Source organism: Sus scrofa, chromosome 5, assembly GCF_054392235.1.
Source record: "Sus scrofa isolate SSC_HxYL_T2T_F1_AM1 chromosome 5, Sscrofa_HxYL_maternal_Yorkshire_Landrace_v2.0, whole genome shotgun sequence".
In the NCBI taxonomy this organism is placed as follows: domain Eukaryota; kingdom Metazoa; phylum Chordata; class Mammalia; order Artiodactyla; family Suidae; genus Sus; species Sus scrofa.
In genome coordinates this window covers 103,086,431-103,104,877 of record NC_139387.1, presented here as the reverse complement: position 1 = coordinate 103,104,877, position 18,447 = coordinate 103,086,431, and the positions used below count along the sequence as shown (strand labels likewise).

Sequence of the window (18,447 nt, the reverse complement as noted above, 5' to 3'; positions counted from 1 at the left end):
AGAACTGGGTACTACTCTCAATATACAAAATATCCACAGAACTAATGGTTTTTCATTTTTAATCATTTTCTATTTTTTGTTTCTACCCTACCCTATCATTTATACCTAGAACCAGAGGTAGCTTGTGCTGCAAATTACTAAGACTTTAGGAAATTCTGCAGTGTGAAGTCAATTGTATTATTTCTTGTCTTTCCCCACTGATAGCTTAGAGTTTATTTTTCTCGTGTTGTTATTTACCTCTAACCCAGAGACTTCCCAGCTTGCAAAATATTGCTGCATTGTTCTCAACTCCCAATCTCCCCAACTTGAGAGTTTATATCTTGAAATGAAAATAAAACACCCTTTAGAGTCATTTCATTGGAGTTTGAGGATGGAGAGGAAGCAGAGATAAGTGTGGTCTTTGATCTTTATCTGAAATTTGGCTTTTAAAGCATATATTCAATTTATAACATTACTATAATCATTATCAGCACAGAAACAGAATGAAATGAGCCAAAACGTCTACAATGAGACTTAGGATGTACAAAACATATTCATTGTTTTAGCAGAGGTTGTCAGCATCTTCTTTGTACCAGGAGCTATCACTTTTATTAAGTATAGTCTTTTAGGGACTATAGACATATCAACATTGTTTATAGTCTAAAATATTGTATATTGGAGAAAATCTCAAGGTACTGTGGATGCAACCATAGGAAGTTTGACCATTGCTTCGTAGTTCAGGGGAAGTCCAGAGAAGACAGCTTCTAAGCTGAGTCATTAAAAAAATAAGAACTAAGTAATGAAAGATGATAAGAAATGGAGAGGGATAGCTTCAGCTAAATATAATAGTAATGCATGTGGCCCTGTAGAAAGATAATGTGGTGATGGGAGAAGCCTCAAATAGTTCATTTAGCATATTTAGAACATGATATGAAAGGCAAGAAGGTCTGAGAATCGTCAGGATAACTGCCACCAAATGATGTCACTTATTCTTAACCTTACTAACATCGTCTTTATTGAATTAGAATTCTATATTGACAACAGCAATGTAAATAAGATTTTTTTTTTTGTCTTTTTTGCCATTTCTTTGGGCCGCTCCCGAGGCATATGGAGGTTCCCAGGCTAGGGGTCTAATTGGAGCTGTAGCCACCAGCCTACGTCAGAGCCACAGCAACGCGGGATCCAAGCCGTGTCTGCAACCTACACCACAGCTCACGGCAACGCCAGATCCTTAACCCACTGAGCAAGGGCAGGGACCGAACCCGCAACCTCATGGTTCCTAGTCGGATTCGTTAACCACTGCGCCACGATGGGAACTCCGTAAATAAGATTTAAGTGGATAAGTTCACTACTTGACCTGCCAAGCTGTATGTTTGGTTTTTAGGTTTATTTAGGAAGAGAATATTTATAACATATGCATTCTAGGTGCAAGAAACTTACAATTATGTAACTCAGAAAGGAAACATGACAAACAAACAAATGGCAAAGGAAACTCTGTTTTACCTTTTTGTGGAACTGATCATAAGATCATAATTGTACTAGAAAAAAATACTGGGAGCATGAGTTGATTATGGACATTCCATTAAGATGCTAAGGATAGAATCTTGACAAGCTTTTTGACAAACAAATGTTACCAGTGAGCACCTCTTACTTAGCACTTTAAATGTATCATCATGGGAAATACAGTCAACAAAAGGAATTAGTAACCAATTTTTTTAGAAGTCACGGTTTTTAGAAAGTTTTTCTTTTTAAAAGGATATTTGTACTCAGGTACTAATGCCTTGTCTCTGATACTTATTGCTAGAAAACCAAATGACTAAAAGCACACGTTTCTAAAGAGCTTAAACTGGACCCTGATTGCCACAAACCTAATGCACTGGTAAAAACGGCAGTTCAACCTAATTGTCTTCTGCCAAGAAACTGTCCCTGGCATTTCTTTATGTACTCACGATTAGGTACCCCTTACCTGTTCAATTAAAACAACTAAGATAATGAAGATTTGTCATGTGCTTTCTAATTAAAGGGCATAGGAGTTAGGACTTAGGTACTCGAGATAAGTATAATCATACTGGGGGGTACTCATGCAAGAACAAGGATGTGTTATTCTTCCTTTTTATCTGACCATAGAAGTTAAGTCTCTTTTCCCAAAAGAATATCTTGGTGTTTATTTTAACACGAATGGTATTTATTCAGACTATTCACTTCTCACTTTTCCATTATATAAGTAAACACTCACTCATTTACCCTTGAAAATATTTTATTCATGGGGCAGTGACACCTAAATTGCAACCAGTCTTTTCCTTCCTTCCTTCCTTCCTTCCTTCCTTCCTTCTTTCCTTCCTTCCTTCCTTTCTTTTTCTTTCTTTCTTTCTTTCTTTCTTTCTTTCTTTCTTTCTTTCTTTCTTTCTTTCCTTCCTTCCTTCCTTCCTTCCTTCCTTCCTTCCTTTCTTTCTTTTTTGCAAGCTAGAGGGAAACAAAAAGGACACGTATTTTCCATTGTGAATTGTAATCATTTTTGTAGCTGAAAAGATGGTGGATTTGAAGGTGGAGGACCTTGGTTAAGGATGCTACGACATGGATATTTTCCACTTCCCTATTATCAGGAAATGTTTGAAACCTTTTGTCTTTTTCTTTCAGTTTTGGATATCTTCACAAAGGCCCTATTCAGTGAGTATCAGTAGTTTGTAGAACAAAACAACATTGATACCCTAGACCTTAACAATATTTGTGTTTGGGGACTAGTTTTTAGCTTCTCACAGGATTAATTTTTCAATGTATAAAATGGAACATCTACCATTAATGTCCCTATTAGCTGCAAATGTCTACATATGGGTTTGAATTATTTACTTAGGTCTTTATGTCCATCATTTAAATATTATATGCATACCATGATTTTTGTCTTTTAAGCTTTCAAATGACTCTCTACATAAATACACGTATGAGCAGTATTTTGTATTCAGATATGGTGGATGACTATTAAAAATTACTGAATGACAAACTGGGAAACATTTTAATAAACATATTAATTAATTAATTTTGGGGGGGTCTTTTTTTTCCTTTTTCTAGGGCCGCACCCACGGCACATGGAGGTTCTCAGGCCGGGGGTCCAGTTGGAGCTGTAGCTGCCAAGCCTATGCCAGAGCCACAGCAAAGTAGGATCCAAGCCACGTCTACGACCTACACTACAGCTCACGGCAATACCACATCCTCAACCCACTGAGGGATTGAACACGCAACCTCGTGGTTCTTAGTCGGATTCGTTAACCACTGAGCCACAACGGGAACTCCTAAACATATTAATTTATATTTAATATTTATTGTAATACTAATTCAGTTTCAGTTAATTCCATGATTATTTAGTATTCACTTAATAAGATAAAAAATTATAGACAAAGTAGTTATCAAGGCAGAATATTACCAGACATCAAGAGCAATATACTCCAGTGATAAAGAGGGTCAATTCATTGAGGACATAATAACCTAATTATATATAGATTTTTGAACTACATGAGATGAAAATTGACAGAATTGAAGAAAGAATCTACACTTTTGCATGGTGATTTTAATACTGCTTTGGTAATTGAAAACAAAAATACAAAAAAAAAATGAACACAATTATCAACTTATTTAACTAATTGACATTTATAGAACACTATTTTCCAAACTGTGGGATGCATATTCTTTTCAGTACATAGTGCATTCAACATATAGTAGGCTTTAAAATAACTCTTTAAAATTTTCCAATAATTAAATGCACAGTTTACTATTTTACCACAAAGCTATCAATTATGAATAAGTGAAAAAGGTAGAAAATCTCCAATAATTAGAAATTAAACATTAAACTTGTAAATAATCCATAGGCTAAAGAGGAAATCACCAAGTAATTTGGATGTCATTTCAAACTATACAGTAATTAAAGTAGACCATGGCAAAAATTGTGTAAAATTTTAAGCACTGCCTGGGAAAAATTTCATAATTACAAATTGTTTCATTGGTGAAGAAGTGAAGTACAAAATTAATAATCTAATCTTCTAACTTTAGAAGGTAGAAAGCAAAAAATCATTTTAAAATCCAAAAGGATTAGAAGAACAGAAAATTAATGAATTTGATACAATGAATTTGTAGTGAAAAATATTTAAAAATCAACAAATTAAAGGAATTTTGAAATATTTAAAAATCAAAAAATCAAAGAATTTGAAAACGAAAAAATATTTAAAAATCAACAAAATTAAAGAATTTTGAAAAGATTAATAAAATTGTTATACTCTTATCCCTATTTAGGGAAAACAAAGAGGATGAATTTAAAATGCCAATATCAAGAATGAAGTGAACAGTACTACCGGTCTAGTCAGCAATACAATTTCATAATATTTCATAATACTATTTTATCAATAGTTTCATCTAAGTAGATGCAATAGACACATTTTCTGAAAGACATAAACTGCTGTAAACTGACATAGGGTAATAAAGAAAAACCTGAATATCCTTTTATCTATTAAACAGGAAATTATACAAATAAAATTCCAGGCTATTTAAAGAACTATTAAAATAGCTTTTTAGGAGTTCTCACTGTGGTGCAGCAGGTTAAGGATCCAGTATTGTCTCTACCATGGTTCAAGCTGCTGCTGAGGCACAGGCTCGATCTTTGGCCCGCCACAGTGGGTTAAGGATTCAGCATTGCCACAGCTGTGGCTTAGGTTGCAGCTGTGGTGTGGATTCGATTCCTAGCCCAGGAAATTCCATATGCCACAGGTGTGGCCTAAAAAAATAGGTAAATAAATAAATATAATAGCTTTTAAAGTAGCTATTCTAGTGAATCTTATCAATTACTTGATCAATAAATCAGACACAAACTTCGAAAATAGAGGGAAGAAAGCTTTTGAAACTTATTTTATGCCTTGACACCAAATGAGATAAAGACCAGAAAGGAAAGAAAATTACAGTCCAATATTTCTCATAAACCTAAACACAAAAATTTCAAGACAGTAATAGCAAACTAAGTCACTCATATATATGAAGGATGCTACATGATCATCAATTGGAATACATTCCAGGAATGCAAGGTTAGTTTAGCATTCAGAAAGTAATCAATGCAATTTGACACACACACATGTGTGTATATATATGTACATATAGTGTAGAGAAGACAAATGATATCATCACAAAAGATGCAGAAAGAATATTTGAAATCCAGCACTCATTTGTGACAAAACTCTAAAAAAAAAAAACAAAAAAAAAAACTTAGGAATAGAGTAGAACTTTTTCAATCCCATTAAGAACATATGTGAAAACTAAAATCATACTTGGGATAAACACTGAATGTTTATTTCCTAACACTGAGACTATGATAAGAGAATAAGTTTTCACTATTTCTCTTCAACATTATAGTGGGAATCCTGACTAGTGAAATAAGATCAAGAGCAATGAAAATATAAATGTTGGCATGAAGACCTTAATGTTATATAATAGGCCTGTGCATATACAAAAGCCTGTGAAAACTATAAAAAAATACATAGAGTAATAAATAAATTTATCAATCTCAGAGGCTAAAAAGTCAGTATAAAATTGATTGTATTTCCATACACTAAAAACAAAAAATAAATATTTTAAATATTACCATCAATGAAAGCATCAATAAACATTAAATGGGAATAAATCTAACAATACATGTATGGGAACTCTATTATGGAAACACAAATTGCTTAAGAGAGGAATAACACCTAAATGAAAGGAGAGCTACGTCATCATTATAAATGAGAAGGCAATATTTTAACTAATTAATTTATTTTTGTCTTTTTTAGGGCCACACCCACAGCATCTGGAGTTTCCCAGGCTAGGGGTCAATTCCGGGCTGTAGCTGCTGGCCTACACCACAGCCACAGGCATGCGGGATCTGAGCTATGTCTGCAACCTACACCATAGCTCATGGCAATGCCAGATCCTTAACTCACTGAGCAAGGCCAGGGATGGAACCTGCGTCCTCATGGATACTAGTCAGATTCGTTTCCATTGAGCCATGATGGGAACTATGAGAAGACAATATTTTTAAATACTAATTTTCTTATTTATTAGCTTTAATATAATTTCAATCAAAATATCATAAGAATATCAACTAATTCTAAAGAAAAATGGAAAAGGATCTGGAATAGTCAAGATAATCTTGAAAATGAACACATCTCAGAGAGTTACACTATTTTATTTTAAACTTGCTCTTAATCTGCAGTAATAATAGACAAATATCTCAAAAGCACACCTCAAGAATTTAATAATGCACAAAAAGATCAAGAGAATAATAAAAATCTTACACAAATATTTTCAGTTAGTTTTGGAACAAAGCCTGAGTCAGTTCAATGGAGAAGGAAAGTATATATGAAATGATGCCATAACTGACTGGGTATTTGTATTTAAAAGTTCTTGACCCCTACTTTTTCAGTATACAAAAATTACTTTAGCTGGTTCATAGAACTAAATGTAAAGCTAGAGGTGAAACTATTCTAGAAGGAAATACAGAAGAATGACTTTGCAATCTTGAACAATACCAAGATTCTTAAATAGTATATAAAATACCAAACAGTGAAAGTCTGCTTTTATTTTTCCTACTGTAAATGCTTTCAGAAAATGATACTGTAAATCTAAACCTAGGCAACCTAGAATCAGGGAAAGATCACCGCCTTGAAATAAGCATTACCTAGTTAAATGAGCTTGGTAAATAATGGATTAATCACGCACAGTTTTATTAGTGTAAGACTCTTCATAGTTTTAATAGGCTATTGTGTTTTTTCTTTTTCTAAAACAGATATTGCATATTTTTCTCAAATTTCTTTTAAATTATCAATTACAAAAAAAATTATCACAAAATTCCTGTACATAGTGCATTGGGTGTGCTGTAAAGAATATGTTTAGGGAAGTAACAGATTGCATACATCTTGATTTTTTGGTCATCGGGCTCTAATTAAACATTGGATTTCTCCATTTTTCTTATTTTACAAGTCACCATCCTTATGAGTTTTTCCTCAGGTCGGTCTCTGAAAGATACACCCTTCAGTGATGACGTTTTATGTCATGCTTCTTTGCTTTACCAGTTTATTGAATATCTGTCAAAGTCATTAGCAGTTTCTATACATATTGACACCGACTCCTCCTCTAAACTATTTTGTAAAATAAAGCCAGATTAAGTGACACACTTATCTATGCACGCACACAGATGCGCACACATGTATGTGTAGAGGGTCTGTGTGCATGTCTAGGTATTCACGTATTGATGTATATTACACATACAAAAGGGAACTCAAGTATCTAACATCAGATTTTTCTGAGTGAACTACCATTCAAAATAACCACATTCTTATTTTTTATTCTTCTAAAATAAGAGATTGGACATATTCTAGGGATATAGGTACATACCAACAAAATCCTAAAATCTTAAACTAGTGTTAAATTTTATACAATCTTGTCCTAATCTACTTTCCAATATAATGCATAGCAGCTGTCAAGCATAATACAATATCCTTATGCATTTACCTAATATACCTGTTGAATGAAATGAGCAACTAATTATTACTAAATACCTTCTTTATGGCTTTTCTTATGCCATTTCCTGTGCCAAGAATTCCTCCACTTTCTTCAAAGGGAAGTGTCAAATTAACCTCAGCAATATGCTGCTGCTCAGCATATTGAAAATAACCTCAGCTGAAAATGAATTCTAGTTCTGCTAACTGCTATTAATATTTTCAACTTCTGCTCTATAGTTAAAGCTCTACTGAGTATTTGAAAGTATATATTGAATTTTCTTACTGTATACTGATTTCATGAAGTGAGAGTTAACCATTTACAGTAGTAAATCACCTGTAGACTTTTGTACAGTTTTTATTCATAGACAGCACTTAATAAATACTTTTGAAATAAATGTACATTTTTTAATAATTATAGATATTTTTGTTTTTCTTTAAACTATTTCAAAAGATATCCACAGAAAATTTCATACTTACTCTAAGACGATACTAATTCTGGATTCTATGGCACTAAATATTTAGTAAGTTTTGGTAGGCTTCAGTCGTGTTGTGGAGAAGCTACTGTGTGGAGTTTGCTGATTTCTCTGTTCATATATGATAGGCATTTATAATTATTTTGTTAAATAAACCAGTAATTATATAATTTTGATACTATATATTTAATATGAACATCACATTTCCTATTTTTTTATTTATGCAATTATTTAGTTTTCATTATCTGTTTTCATGCACTTGACAAATTTTATTGACTATTTATTACATTCTAGGCACTATGCTGGTGAGATTGTGCTTGTTTTATAGAAGAGACAAAAATAAACTGGTAAATAATGTTTTCTCTCTATATATCTGTGCATATATAATTTATATTTATAAAATACAGGTGGAATACTTAAATATTATAGCAAATGCTATAAGGTCAAAGAAGGTCCATAAGCAACCAAAACTAGATTGAATAATGATGAAATACTTTTTTGAAGACGTGATAATAATTTCTTTAAGTAGAGTTTGAAACATGAGGAGTTACTCATGTAGAGAATAGAGGCAAAAATGGCTTTGACTGAAAAGACAAGAAATAGCAAATGTTGGAGAGGATGTAGAGAAAAGGGATCCCTCATACACTGTTGATGTGACTGGAAATTGCTGCAACCACCATGGAAGATAGTTATGGAGAGTCTGCCAAAAATTAAGACTAGAACTACCATGTGATCCAGCTATTCCACTTCTGGGTATTGATCTGAAGAGCATGCAAATACTAATTTAAAAAAAATATATATATACACTACTATTTTCATTGCAGCATCATTTATAATACCGAAAATATTAAAATAATCTAACTATGCATCAGTAAAAGAATGGATAAAGAAGATGTACAATATATATACATATATATGCAATGGAATACTACTCAGACATAAAAAGAATGAAATACTGTCATTTGTGACAACATAAATGGACCCTGAAGGAATAATGCTAAGTGAAATAAGTCAGACAGAAAAATAAAATACCTTAAAATTTTCACTTATATGTGAAATCTAAAAAAAACAACATAAAAACAAAAATAAACTTATAGATACAGAGATAAGATTAATGATTACCAAAGAGGAAGGGGTTTGGGAGTGGGCAAAATAAGTAAAGAGGGTCAATTTTATGGAGATGGATAGTAACTAGTCTGTGGTGATGATCTCTTTGTAGAGTGTATAGCGGTTAAATTATAATGCTGCATACCTGAAATGTATATAATTAAAAAAGATTAACTAGAAAACAAAGAACAGAAGAAAAACTCATGATGGATATAATAAACTATTTAAAAGTACCACTATAATCTCAGCAACAAAGTAGTTGTTAAATCCTTTAAATGCCTCTAACGAAATGGTTCATTTTAATTACTCTGAAAATAATATGGAGTTAGTTTATATTTGTAAAATATTTTTCTAAAAAAATTAAGAAAATATGTAATAGTGTGGTAAATAATAGATTTTAATAAAAATACGGAAAATTCAAATTTTATACATTTTTATTCTCTGTAGAAAAAACTGAAAATGGAGAGAAGAGGATAAAAATATGCCTTGTTTTGGGTACTTTGCATATAGTATAACAATATTTTTCCCCTAGCTTTATGAACTGCCTTTCTTTTTTTTTTTCCCAAAAAAGTGCTTCCTACGATATTTTGAAACCTGAAAATAACATTATTAAATGTATTTATTTCACATTCCTGCTTATTAGGAGGATTTACAAGATCACAGTTTAAGGAGTGTGAAATGTGAAGAATATCTTATTTAAATATTATGAATTGGGCATAAATTATCTAGCAGTTTTTTATAGTATTTCTCTAATTATGCTTTAATTCATTAATAGGAAAATTCCAGTGTATGTTAAATGTTCCACATTTTCATAATTAGGACAAGAATCTAAAGAGACTTACACCATATAAATACAGCATATAGTTACCATCCTCCTCCATTTGGAAGAGTTTTCCTTTTGCTACTTCATGAAATGCAATACAGAATATAAGAAACAATTTTAAGTTTAAAAAAATAGGGAAAATGTATCAGTTTATATTGCTAATTTACCCACACTTAAGACTGCTATCATGCATGCTGAAAACACTTTAGAAAGATTTTACTGATTGCTTTCATTTAACTACCTCTGCCATTTACTGGCTTAATTTTACACAAAATGTAGCAAAGTTAAAACTGAAGGGAAGATATTAGGTTTTAGTTTTATGTATCCCATCACAGAAATAAAATAGAGTCGGTTTGTTTGTTTTGCTTTTTTTTTTTTTTTTTTTTTTTGCATTTGCTAAAATATCTCACATCCAAAAAAAAAAGAGGTCAGTGTAAAAACCTCTCAGCACAATGTTAACAATAAATAAGCATCTCTTCCTTTTATATTCCTTTCAAATTTGAACCAGTATCTATTTCATTTTCTAAGGTATGACATTTTTTTCAAAATATATTGAGTAATGAAGCAGAATTGCCACAGTAGAAAACTATAATGTAAATGGGAAAACTCTATGTTTTCTGAAATTTTTCCTTTCGTGAAACCTGTTTCAAATCAGCTCTGCATTTTTTTTTCCAGGATAAAATAATGCACTTAAGTACATATCCCTTTGTTCCAATAAATAAAAGAGCTATGGAAATGCATTCATAAAGAGCTAGGCCATTATTGGGAAACATATGTATAACTACTTAATTATCATAATAAATGTACTAACATCAGAAAGTTTGATTAATTTTTGTTAGAAACATGTGCATATTAATAGATAGTTAAGTTTCTGTCAATCTCCCTTTGCTGTTGAAATGTTCCAAGAGATCATCTAACATATGTTCAACTTACCAGCCCTCTAATAGATAAAAATTGAGTAGCAATAGGCTATATGAATCAGGCATGCACCATACCACAAGCGTAGGTCTGAGGACCCCTGAATGTGACCTGCTCCCAGAGGAAACCAATTTAATGCCTCATCGCACATAGAGCAGTATGTATGAATCACAAAACCTCCAGATAAATTAGTGACAGGTACATCTGAATAGAATTCCTTCTAAGTCCCTTATCTGCAGCTCAGCAAGCTTGTTTTACCCTCACTTTCAAAGATAAAGCCACATGGCATGCTGCCTTGGCAGATTCTCACAAAGCAAACAGCCCCTATCGTCCATTATTCGGGAAAAAAAAAATCCCCTTATTATTTCAGGTACTGTGTACTGTGACAGCAAATGGGATAAAGTGAAAACTACCTGCCAGTGGAAAATTCATCTGTCGATACCAGGCCTTATGTCTTCTCTAACTTTCATAAGCTCCACGATTCTTGCTCTTTTACTTTTATTTTTGACAGTTCTGATACCCCAGAGTTGTAGCCATGGCAAAGCTCAAGAACAAAACAGCAGGTTATCAAAGACAACTTATCAGAGGCCAGAGAGAAGAGATACCAAAAATTATTAAGTACTAAAAGTCAGATCTGTGATAGAACTGAGAAGAAAAGTGCACCAAGCCTTTTGTCTTTGACCCAGCACTTATTCCATTTGTAAAATCTCCGAGAAAAACTGAGATGCTAAATACATGCTCTAAATACTTAGGGATATTGATCATAGAAAAGTAAATCATGTACAAAATAGCATGGAAATGCTTAGTTGTAAGGAATATTATATTTATATATTTTTATCAACCATAAAGAAATTGGAACATCAAAACTCTGTAAAGCTATCTGCTTTAAAACAACTATCAATGAACAGCACAATATCTGCTTCAGAGTTAAGTAGCTACTAACTACTAGAATCTTTTAAACTAAAGAATGCAACAAACATATCAATTCTTCCTTTCTGCACTTCTTATAGTCTACATTTATACTTGGTCAAGATTTTAATTATGAAATAAAAGCCATATCTTATCACAAGATCATTTATATAGCAACGTAGAATTCAATAGCACAAACCAATAGGACTCACGTTTTAGGGTCTGTTGATAGCTGTTCTTATGCAAAATCAGGGTTGTGCTTTCTGGGTGAGTCTGTCAAACCAAAATGACAAAAATCTTAGTTTCCAATGACACTGCCACTTAGAATGCATGCAAATAAACTCCCAGTTAGTCAAAGAGAAAAAATATTGCATTAAAGCATACTGATTTATAAATTGGTCCTTTAAAATGTCGATAACTTCTACACCTCCTCTTCCCCCCAAAATCTTGCAAAATTGCCACCCAATGAACTCATTACTGTAGAAATTCAACTATGGCCATTGTCAGTTAATGAAATGGAGGTCTGAGATTAATCTCCATAAACATGCACAATGGTTAGGCATCTGGAATTGAGAGAGACAAGGATGATGCTGAAAAGGAAAAAATGATAAATCATATAATTTAAGGATGTAGGGGGAAAGGATCAAGACAGCAGAGGAGTAAGATGTTGTGCTCACTTTCTCCTACAAACACATCAAAAAAACACATCTACACGTAAAACAATTCACACAGAACATCTACTGAATGCTGGCAGAAAGGTCAAGTGTTTCTTGACCTTCCAAAAAGGTCAAGAAACACTTGACATAACTGGGTAGAACAAAAGACAAAAAGAGAGAAAGAGGAAAAAAGAATCAGGATGGGACTAGCATTCCTGAGAAGGAGCTGTGAAAGAGAAAAGGAACCCACATCCTGGGAAGCCACCTAACCAATGGGGAGATCAGCTGAGATGGAGGGACCTCAAAGCCACTGAAAAAAGTGCAGCAGCTGGACTGAGGAGGGCAAAATAGTGAGAGCCACACAGACCATCTGCACCACCTCCCTGACACCACCACCTGAGACACTTGGGTGGGGGCTGGGCAATGAGATTCAGGCTCCAGAGGTCAGTTTCAGGGAGAGGACTAGAGTTGCCTGTGTGTAGACAGACTGAGGGGCTAAGGAGTGGTGTGCCACAGGCAGGGTAGTGGTGTGCTACAGGCTGGGGAGTGGAACACCACAGCAGAGGGAACCCAGGAGGAGGTCTGGGCACACAGAAAAAGCAAGGCACCATTGATGGGGAGGATGAAAAGAGGAGGGGTGGACCTCCATAAGAGGGCCCTGAATATTTGTGAGCTCTCAGAGACTCAGGTGCAGGCAACAGGTGGAGAAAAGCCACTAGCTTGGATTACGGGAGACTGGGAGCTTCTTGTGCTGGCTACAGTGGCCAGGCACAACTTGTGTGGGCTAAGGGCAGTGGGGGGGCTAAGTGTGATGAGGTGCCTTTTGCATGATCTACAGGCAGCAGGGACTGATCACAGCAGTTGTCTTGGAGGCCACGAGGAGGCAATGCCTGCCACCACTGGGGCCCTGTGAGTGGGTTCCACCTGTGAGCCCAGTCACTTCAGGGGTAGGCAAATAAAAGAGGGCACTGCAACTGAGTGCCATCCATTGTCACTCTCACTACCCTGGGAACACACCCGCCCTGCTGCTGCCACTGTCAAATGCAGATGCTTGATCACTGTCCCTTCCCAAGGCCCTACAACTAGGAGCACTGGGTGCACCACCGCTTATGTGGGCTAAGCAGGACAGGAGACTAAACAACATGCTACTAAAAAGCCAATGGGTCGGTGAGGAAATCAAGAAGTAAATTAAAAAATACCTTGAGACAAATGATAATGAAGACACAACCACTCAAAATCTATAAGATGCTACAAAAGCAGTGCTCAGAGGGAAATTCATAGCAATACAGGCCTTCCTCAAAAAAAGAAGAAAAATCTCAAATTGACAACTTAACTCACCACCTAAATGAATTAGGAAAGGAAGAACAAACAAAACCTAAAGTCAGCATAAGGAAGGAGATCATAGAGATCAGAGAGGATATCAAAAAATAGAGATTTGAAAAACAATAAAAACATCAATGAAACCAAGAGCTGGTTCTTTGAAAAGGTAAAAAAAAAAAAAAAAAAAAATTGACAAACCTCTGGACAGACTCACCATGAAGAGGAGAGAAAAAACCCAAATAAACAAAAAAAGAAATGAAAAAGGAGCAGTCACAATGGATACTACAGAAAAAAAAAATGAGAAAGTACTATGAACAATTTTATGCCAACAAATTTGACAACCCAGAAGAAAGGAACAACTTTCTAGAGACTTACAGCCTGCTGAAACTCAATCAAGAAGAAATAGATCAATTGAACAGACCAATCATTAGAAATGAAATTGAACATACAATAAAAACACCCCCTACAAATAAAACTCCAGGGCCAGATGGCTTCACAGGTGAATTTCACCACATATACAAAGAGGAAATTATATCCATCCTCCTTAAACTTTCACAAAAGTTTGAAGAAGAAGGAACACTCCCAAAGACAATCTATGATGCCAACATCACCCTAATTCCAAAACCAAACAAAAACACCACCAAAAAAGAAAACTATAGGCTGATATCGTTGATGAATATAGATGCAACCAAATCCAACAACATATAAAAAAGATCATACACCACGGCCAAGTGGAATTCATCCCAGTTTCACAATGATGGTTCAACATATGCAAATCAATCAATGTCATACACCACATTAACAAAAGAAAAGTCAAAAACCACATGATCATCTCAATTAATGCAAAAAAAGCATTTGACAAAGTCCAACATCCATTCATGACCAAAACTCACCAAAGTGGGTATAGAGCAAGAATACCTTAACATAATAAAAGCCATTTATGACAAACCCACAGCAAATGCAATACTCAATGGAGAAAAGCTGAAAGCCTTCCCACTAAATTTGGAATGAGACAAGGATGCCCACTCTCATCACTTTTATTCAACATAGTATTGCAAGTCCTAGCCACAGCAATCAGACAAACAAAAGAAATAAAAGATATCCAAAAAGGAAGAGAAGAGGTAAAGTTGTCACTATATGCAGATGGCATGATACTATATATTGAAAACCCTAAGAACTCAACCCAAAACTACTCAAACTGATCAACAAACTCAGCAAAGTAGCAGGATATAAGATTAATATTCAGAAATCAGTCACATTTCTGTATACTAACAATGAAATATTAGAAAACAAATACAAAAATTCAATACCTTTCAAAATTGCTCTCCCAAAAATCAAATACCTGAGAATAAACCTGACCAAGGAGGTGAAAGATTTATACACTGAGAGCTCTAAAACTTTAATCAAGGAAATTAAAAAGGGTTCAAATAGAAACATATTCCATGCTCCTGGGTTGGAGAAATTAATATTGTAAAAATGGCCATACTACCCAAAGGAATCTACAGATTCAATACAGTCCCTTTTAAATTATGCATGACATTTTTCACAGAACTAGAGTAAACAATCCAAAAATTTATATGGTACTACAAAAGACCCAGAATATCCGAAGCAATTATGAGGAACAAAAACCAAGCAGGAGGCATAACTCTCAGGCAACATTATAAAGCCACAGTAATCAAGACTGTGTTGTACTGGTACCAAAACAGACATACAGACCAAAGGAACAGAATAGAGAAACAGAAATAAACCCAGACACCTATGGTCAATTAATCTTTGACCAAGGAGGCAGGAATATAAAATGAGAAAAAGACAGTCTTTTCAGCAAATGGTACTGGGAATATTAGACAGTCGCATGTAAATCAATGAAACTGGAACACACCCTCACACCATGCACAAAAATAAACTCAAAATGGTTTAAGGACTTAAATATAAGACAAGACACCATCAAACTCCTGGAAGGGAACATAGGCAAAATATTCTCTGAAATCAACCTTACAAATGTTTTCTTAGGTCAGTCTCCCAAGGCACAGAAATAAAAGCAAAAATATACCAATGGGACCTAATCAAACTGACAAGCTTTTGAACAGCAAACTATTAAAAAAAAAAAAAAAAAGACAACCTATAGAATGGGAGAAATAGTTTCAAATGATGCAACTGACAGGGGCTTAATCTCTAAAATATACATACAACTTATACAATTTCACAGCAAAAAAGCCAACAACCCGATGGAAAAATGGGCAAAAGACCTGACTAGATATTTTTCCAAAGAAAATATATAGATGGCCAAGCACATGAAAAAATGCTCAACATCACTGATCATTAGAGAAGTGCAAATCAAAACTACTATGACCTTACACCCGTCAGAATGGCCATCATTAATAAGTCCACAAATAAATGCTGGAGAGGGTGTGGAGAAAAGGGAACCCTCCTGCACTGTCGGTGGGAATGTAAATTGGTGCAACCATTACGGAAAAGAATGTGGAGGGACCTCAGAAAATTATACATAGAACCAGCAATTCCACTCTTGGGTATTTATCCAGACAAAACTTTCCTTGAAAAAGACACACGCACCCACATGTTCATCGCAGCACTATTCACAATGGGCAAGACATGGAAACAACCCAAATGTCTATGGACACATGATTGGATTAGGAAGATGTGGTATATATACACAATGGAATACTACTCAGCCATAACAAAGAACAAAATAGTACTATTTGCAGCAACATGGATGGAACTAGAGACTCTCATACTGAGTGAAGTAAGTCAGAAAGAGAAAGACAAATACCATATGATATTATTTATAACTGGAATCTAATATATGGCACAAATAAACCCTTCAGCAGAAAAGAAACTCATGCACTCAGAGAACAGAGCTGTGGTTGCCGAGGGGGAGGGAGTGTGATGACTGAGAATCTGGGACTGAGAATAGATGCAAACTATTGCCTTTGGAATGGATAAGCAATGAGATCCTGCTGTATAGCACTGGGAACTATGTCTAGTCACTTATGATGGAGGCTGATAATGTGAGAAAAAGGTATGTATACATGTATGTGTGACTAGGTCACCTTGCTGTATAGTAGAAAATTGACAGAACACTGCAAACCAGCTATAATGGAAAAAAATAAAAATCATTAAATAAAAAAAGAATGTAAAATACGATAGATTTAGCTAAAGTAATTGCTGTCCTATATATGAGGTATTCATACGACTCTAAATGTATTAAAATTGGAAGCAAATAATACTTTAAAAACATCAATACCATATTCAATGACAAGCAAAAGTACTTTGAAAACATTATCAATACTCTATTTAATGTAGCCACTAAATTTACCTTTTTTGACATTATAAGTTTAATTATTGAGATTGGATATGTGTCCTTTACAGCCACAATAATTTAAGCAACATTAAATGCCATTTAAAACATGCAAGAACTTCAGTTAGCAGGCAATAAAATTATGTTCACACTATCCAGTGACAACGTCTATATTGAGTTATTTATTTGCAATATACTTTAATGTCATCAGTAGTTTCCTAGAAGCTTCAGTACTGGAGAACTAAAATGTTCAACTAAAACATGAATCTACACATGAAGCACCATATTATAATAATGTTATTTTATTTTTATAAACTAGAAAATTATGAAAACATAATCAGAACAATTACTTTAAATATTTAAAAAGCCAAATCCCATGTGTTTTTTGTTCAACACTTTTATTTAAATTATACAAATACAAACTGACATAATAATCCTTAATCACTACATGTAAATTTTTTTTTTTTTTTTTTTTTTTTTACTGTTTAATGGAGAGCCCCAATTTTCTGGTTAATTTTCCATTTATTTACGAAATAGAGCTTGCCTAAGATGACCTTACAATTCCCCTAGGCTTGACTAAACCTTACATAGGTTTCTTCTAATTTTATTTCCCAAACCTCCCTTTTCTCAGGGCATTTAATTTAAACTAGCAATTGTGAATGTATTTTATGGCCCTTACATTTGAGTTGAATTTTTGCTGTTTTGGCTCTTCTCTTTTTCACACATAATGAATACATACAGTGGTGACCTAAACTGGGAGAAGTTTGGCAGCTCTACCATTTCTTTATTCTGCTTCTTTGCTAAATTTTCCTGTTACTTGCTCTGAGTTGAAAACAGATTTATCTGCCAGAATAAAATGAGGATTTTAGATTCTCTAATTTATCCCCTATCCCCTCTTTTCTCCACAGATAGTCTGATATTTGAAGATCAAAGGCAATCTCTTCATGAAAATCAAATAGAGTATAAAAGCCAAGGAAAAAATCATTTAAGAAGGATATAAGTTCTTTCCCTAAATTTAAGAAGATGTTCTGTCTGAAGAATAGAAATGAATAAAATTTGATATGAAAATATATTTACACTTGTACTTTTAAACTTATTTTACAGCTTTATTTAAACTTTAGGTTTATTTTTATTCTCAAAGAGAATTTGTTTCTAATTGATTAGGTAAAGCCCTGAAGAACTAAATAGACTACTTCTTTTTTAAAAAGTCCTTGATAGATGTGCTATTCCAAAGAAGAAAAAAAATGTACCTGTGCCCCCCCCAACCCAAATGAAATGACTTCTGAAAAACAGAATTTGAAGTTTTTGCCAAGGATTGTTAAGATATAGAGTTAGATAAAGTTAAATTCTTTTTCGCTACTATTTCTTTCTAGTGCTTTAGAAGTATCAAACAGGCTCCCAATTGATTGTACCCTATACACTTTGAATAGAGGCT

The 18,447-nt window shown here is 33.9% G+C and overlaps 1 protein-coding gene across 13 annotated transcripts in view; it reads right to left on the bottom strand.

Moving 5' to 3' along the window:
• Nucleotides 1–18,447, bottom strand: part of MGAT4C (MGAT4 family member C) — a 731,126-nt gene that overhangs the window by 327,817 nt on the left and 384,862 nt on the right. For 9 of the 13 annotated variants that reach the window (XM_085024824.1, XM_085024827.1, XM_085024826.1 and 6 more), the window contains 1 exon segment: nucleotides 11,933–11,993. The gene's annotated coding sequence lies outside the window, so the exon portion shown is untranslated. 13 annotated transcript variants of the gene reach the window in all.